Consider the following 6,381-nt stretch of genomic DNA (forward strand, 5'->3'; position numbering starts at 1 on the left):
TTAGGCTCCAATCCGTCACGGTTAGGCTCCACAGCCTCATTTACAAGTTCCAAGTTTTATACGTTTAAAGGTTCTGAGACCGATTTTATGGGCTGTGAGCATCATTTTGGCCCCCCTCCGGCTCCAGTTTCAAGCCCTCTCCACCAGCTTAGCAAGCCTATGCCCAAAGACCCTCTTCCCTTTCTTTGACAGACGGAGCCCCTCAGCCCCCAACAGACCAGGTTTCTCCAAGCGAGCGCCATGGTCTAAGCAGCCAAACCCCTGGCTGTGGCACCGCTCCCGACAGCAGTTGCTGACCTGCCAGATTTCACTGGCCCTTTCAAAGCCCTTTCCTTTGACCAGGAGAGCTGATGAGAAAACCACCTGCACGCCAGAGTCTTTTACCATCGCTCCCAGGGCTCTGAAATCCTTCGTGATACTCTGCAGACGGCTCCTGGCTGTATCCCTGGTGCCCACATGAAGCAGCAGCAGTGGGTAAGAGCCAGGCGGCTGTCCGAGGCTTGGAAGCCTCTTGGTGACATCCCTGGTACGAGTCCCCAGAAGCTTGAAAGCTTGAGGCTTCAAAGCCTGAGTCCCTTTGAACAGGGCCAGAACAGAATCAAGAGGGAGTTGAGGCAGTTCTGGCATTCATCTGACGAACCACAAGCACGGTTTTCATTTGGTTCTCATTAAATACTACCTTTTTACAAAGTCAGCTTAACAACTTCTGTAAAGATGGGGGATTTCTGCAGCTACAGGGGTATAAAGGATCTGGGCACGTTCCTGTCTCAAGGTCGGACTGACTAGCATGAACAGCCCAGAGCTCCGTGAGCCCTGACAGATGTGCACGTCTTCACTGGTACAAGTCATAGCGCGGCTCGGGAGACCCCCCGGGGAAATACACCCGTCCTGAGAATGACATTGAGCTCTGGGCCAATGGAGCCGCAGTTTGTTGGCGAGTTACAGGAAGCTGCGCTGGGTCGTCATCAACAGCAGCAAACCCCAGACGCCGCATTTCATCTACAAAACAGCCACCAGAAAAATACACCGGAGCAGCCCAGCGCTCTGACATCGCAGACGCAAGTTCCTGGTGTCTCCGGAGCACTGAGCACACGGCCGAGGAACCTGGGTTTCCAGGAGGCCGGCAGAGCGCCTCCCCCCCGCCTGCCAGCCTCAACGGTCCGTGTGTTCGCGCTGGTTGAGCGAGCCAGGGTGCCGTGGGCCTTTGGGAGGAAGCCAGCTCTAGGCTGAAGGAGGACTCTGGGCTCCACAGCACAAACTGAAATGTCACCTTCAAGTGTCACACAATCAATTTCTCTATGGACAGCCTGCAGTCAACTGTTGCTACTTTGGTTTGGTAATTTTAAACCCATAATGGAAGGGCCTGGTCAAGAACAAATGTTCTCTTCACCTGACTCTAGTACCTCCTCTAGAAGATTTCTGACCCCTGCTTTACAGCGTTTGGGCAAAATCTACACCTCCCTCAATACCACTAACTCAGAACAGGTACTGCTAATGTATGCGCCCATCAAGCTGGGAGAAGCAGACAACAAAACGCCACCAATTCACACCACTGCAGTAAGCAGTTTTGCAATTGCTGGCAAAGTTTTATCCGAGTATCAGAAGAGCAAACCACAAGCTCCCTGTTCATGAAGAATGCTCTCAAGGCTGTCCTCCCCCAGCTGTAGGACATGAACTGGTGCATTACGCCCTCCAACAGATCAACGAACAAAAGCTGAATCGCATCAGCTGGGAGAGGTAACCAGCTCCCAGGCGACACAAGCATTAGCTGGGTACAGACCACACAGGAGCCCTCCACCCCCCCCCAACGGTCCAGGGCTGCACGTCCCTTTCAAGTAGGAGCCAAAAGACAAGGAGGTCCCACAACAAGCAGTCGTGCACCGCAACCGCATCCGTCTGGCTTTGCACTCGCAGTAGGCTGTCAACACCTCACCCAAGCACTCTTACTTTCGACAAAGCCTTTTTAACACAGGTTTTGCCCAGAATCTCACAGTACAGAAGATAAAAGGGAACTTTACATTTTATCTTCATTAACTAATTTCTGGGATGTAAAAGATCCATTCCAAACTAACAAAGAAATGACAAAATACGACGTTCAAAGTTTATTAATGCAGAAGACTTAGAGATGAAACAAAATTCCACTCAAACGGGAAAATTTAGTACTCGACCACAACCACCACAAACTTGTGTAGTTGAGCTACCAAAGGAGTTACAGTAACGTGTTATTTCAAGCAAACTTAAGTCATGAAACATTTAAAAGTTCTACTTAACTTGGTGGATTAAGAGGAATCTTCCCCAAGGTAAACTTTTTGGCTTTGAATTGTTCCACCTCTTCAGCTGTTAATTTGCTCACTGGCGTACATAAATTTTCTGATGTGCTGTTACTTGTGACCGCAGAAGATGTTGATGTCACGTGATGTCCAGAGGCGCTGGCAGTCTGTCCAAAACCAGCGCTGCTTGAATGGGAGGGAGAAGCTGTACCTGCTGCATTTGAATCTCCAAAGGCTGGAAATGGAGCGGTGCCTGAACGGTCCACAGCCGAACTGCCAAACCCTGAAAAACCAGTGGGGTTGGAATTCCTGGTGGTTCCAGAAGTTTGAAATGAGAAGGAGGCTGCAGATGGAGTTGCCAAGCTGCCAAAACCAGCAGAAGGGGGTACACTAGGAGAGGACATCAGTCCAAACGCAGGAGGATTAGAATCAGCAGAGGAGCTCCCCAGAGCAGGACCGACACGACTGGAACATGTTTGAAAGGAGCAATCGCTGGCACTAGTACTGCTGCTCTTCACAGGAAAGCCTGCAACTATAACATTTGTAAGAAATCTTAGAATGTGCACCCCTGTGATGCTAAACCACTGCTGTATTTCAATAATGCAGTAGAAGAGAAACTCAAGAAAATGTTTCACTGTTGGTTCTTCATGCAGGAACTTACCTGACAACCCAAAGCCTGATGTTTGCTGTCCTCCAAATCCAAAGACAGGCAATGGTCGAGTGGTCGTCTTCTTCAATTCAGGTAGCTGAATAAAATACCAAAAGCATAAAGGAAAATTAGATTCCAAAACAGGGAAATGTCTTTCGATAAATACTTGAAGCAAAAATACAGCGGCCCAGTGCAAGGGAACACAACTCAGACCGAGTTAGACACCGATCGCTTTCATCACGACCCCGTGCTCTGGCAGCTACAAACAAAACGCTGTAAAGCCACACGCTGTTCTCTGTAAAACACTCCACAAACACAGATCTATCACAAGGTACAGGTTTTGGTCTGTCAGGCACTGGCCTGAACGCCTCTTCCAGCTCTCGTTCTCCTCTCTCCCCTGTTTCAGTCAGGGTTTCAGGACCCTCTCCCTGTCACTGCTGTGACTGGGTCTGTTCCCTCACCCTGGCACACCCAGCCTGCTGTGCTAAAGCTCCAGTGGCACTCCTGCACCTTCCGCACGGAACCCACCAAGGGCTGGGATCATCGCACTAAAACTCGAACGCGCCTCACGCGGACTCCGCTCCAACCAGCTGCCTCTGTCTCCCTGACTGGCTTGAACTCCAGCATTCCTTTCCGACACATCTAGATTCACCAGTGTTTGTCACCTTCCCAGAACAGCTACGTAGCCAAAGAGCTTCTCTCCCCCCTCTCTACCCATTTCTCCTTCTGGTACCACCAAAATGCTCCATTGATCCTAAGATGGCCTGGAGGACACTGCTGGTCTCATCTGCTGCTGACACCTTGGAAGAGTCAACATCAGCACGTGGAAGAAAAGGTGGGGTGGACATTCGCCTCTCCCTAGACGGGCACTCGACCGGATCCCAGCCTCAAGCTGCGGTGACCTGCCCGTGGCTGGCAACGACAGCATTCCAAACCTGGGACCCAGCGGCTGCCTCGCTGACATGGAACCGTCCTGACCCGCTGCTCTCCTGAGTCACCTACAGGGTTTTACAACACCCGCCTGCAAGTCACTGAGTTCAGGACTCCACAGAAAGGTGGAGGTAAGACCCCCAACGGTGTTCACAGACTTTCACTGTCGCCGGCCTCAGGCAGTGCCAGAACATTCCGTCCCGTTTCTGTCGCCTATGAAAACCACAGAGAGGCAGAGCCGGGGCAGTTTGCAAACTGCCAGCGTTACTCTCTTCTGCAATTGCTCCTGACACCCTTTCTGCTCTCTCTGATGGGCCCTGCGGTGTGCCAGGGTCACGGTCAAGGTCTTCGTGCCGCCAGTCAGCCCAACGCTTTCATGCCAGATGTTTTTCAAGGCTGCAGTGCCAGAACAGAACACATCCCAGCTGAGATTTTCAGAGCAGTTCACAGAGCTGGCGTCAAATTGCCAACAAATCCAGGAACCGCATGTTTCCACGTCTCAGCTACTGAGGGGCAAACACGGATGCCCTAAAAGAATCACGTCTGGCTGGCTGTAAAACAGAGCATCCTGCGATCTTCAAAGCAACACCGATCACCTACTGATGTGAAGTCAGCAGAAGTGCAGTTAAATACGCTGGTGACAGCCAACGCTTCTGGGGAACGTTTGCAAGATCTCTGCATTAAAAACGAGGTGGCACGTTACAGTTCTCATGTCTTAGAGATCTTTGCAGCAGAAATTAAGGTCGGCATTTGCAGCACAGTTTGGTGGGATGTGCCTAAAGAAATGTGAACCTAAGAAAAAAAGTTACATGGGGAACAGAAACATTTTACCTTTCATTAGCACTTACCAAAGCTGCTTTTGTCGATGCCTGTGAAGCTTTCAGCTGGCACAGACGATTTTTCCATTGTTCCGCTAACTGTTGGACAGAAAATATCTAAAAAGGGGGAAAAGAAAAGCCTGGGTTTATTATTGGCGAAGACTTAAAAAAAAAAGTAAAATAGTGATCTGACAACTAAAGTGAAAGATTTCTACAGTTAGAAAAGAAACTTTATTAGGCCAAGACGACAGGAGCTGAAATGTTTGTTATTAACACAGAATTCCTTTCCACTGCCCTTAAACAACTTTTTTATTTCCTGGGCCTTTCTGAATCTAAGTTCTATCACTGTCTGAATCAGGTGCTTAGGAAAAAAAAAAAACCACAACACAACCACCACCCACCAAATATGTCAGTTTTAAGGGTAAGAGAACAAACTCTCCAGCCCTGGTTTTATTTCTGGCTTGTCCACTTATGTGCTCATTAAGCTGAAGTCCTAAGATCTGCCTTGGCTTCTCTCACATTTTCAGGAAAAAATGCCCCCTGTCACACTACTATAATTCAGAGCCCTTTAACAATATCATCCTACAACATTCAGCTTTGCAGAAATTAACTTCCTTCAATCAAATCAGCCCCTTTAATGTGATCCAACAGATTACTGCAGGGAACATACACAGCAATAACTAGTGCCTGTGTCCGTCCCATAACTGTGATTAAAGTATTCAACAAGGAACTGGCAAGTCATTAAATCATTTACTTCTCGGGAATATAATATATATACACAATACAAAAATATTATATATATATATATCTATAATATAAAAACGTATGTCTTGCTGCTTCTCTAGAAATGTATACACTCCTTTAGCAGTATCTGCTATTTTCAGCATTAATTCCCCGCAACAAAGGTACGTGAAAGCCCAAGGTCAAATAAACTTCCCCAGAGTTCTACCTAAAGCACTCCATCTCCAGCTAGAGCAACCCAACAGACGAAGAGCGTACAAAGGATGAGGCTGTGGAGACAGGATTCAAGTAATTTCTACAAACAACGCACAAGAGCGGGGCCAAGGCCAAGCCGAGGCGTGTCTCGGTTTAGGAAGCCCACACGTTGAACGGAGACTCACTCAAGGGCTCTTGCCACCCGTTTCGGAAGCCCAGATCGGACAGGTTTAGCCCCTGTTCTCAGGCATAAAGAGCAAGTGACGGCCGAGCACACAGACTGGCAGCTACTTTTGCAGTCTATTTGGTGCACAGGAACTTAAAAATATCTTGGCGTTCAGATCATCTCCTAGAGTTTGGTCATTAAACGTACGGTACAGAGTCACCACCTGAAGAACAGACACAAGTCCCGTCTTGAAAGGTGTTCCCAGAACAAGCCAGCATTTTTTAAATACTTACACAGCTTTGAACGTTGAAATTTGCTCTGCAGTTGTAACACTCCAGGTGCAGCTCTTCTGGAGACAAGTCGGAAAACCCTGCGAGGAGAGGAATCATCAACAACCTCCAAGAAAACATAGTCCTACTCCCAAGTGCCCTGTATAGTCATGAAGAAACGGGCCTCGGTACCTCACCGGTAAGTCAGTAACAGCTGGAGACACAACAAGGATTCGGGAGAGAACTTCAAAGACGGGAATGTCCCAAAGGACTTTGCCACAACCCAATATTCCTTTCTGTGGCACCACAAGGCAAATCATCCCCTTGCAAATGGCTCCACAGA

General features: G+C 48.6%; 1 pseudogene; it reads right to left on the reverse strand.

Annotated features, from left to right (window-relative positions):
- Positions 1-2,242: 2,242 nt before the first annotated feature.
- Positions 2,243-6,179, reverse strand: LOC147412333 (nucleoporin NUP42-like; annotated as a pseudogene).
- Positions 6,180-6,381: the final 202 nt, after the last annotated feature.

Source organism: Leptosomus discolor, unplaced genomic scaffold (assembly GCF_034619465.1).
Source record: "Leptosomus discolor isolate bLepDis1 unplaced genomic scaffold, bLepDis1.hap2 HAP2_SCAFFOLD_99, whole genome shotgun sequence".
NCBI classification, from domain to species: domain Eukaryota; kingdom Metazoa; phylum Chordata; class Aves; order Leptosomiformes; family Leptosomidae; genus Leptosomus; species Leptosomus discolor.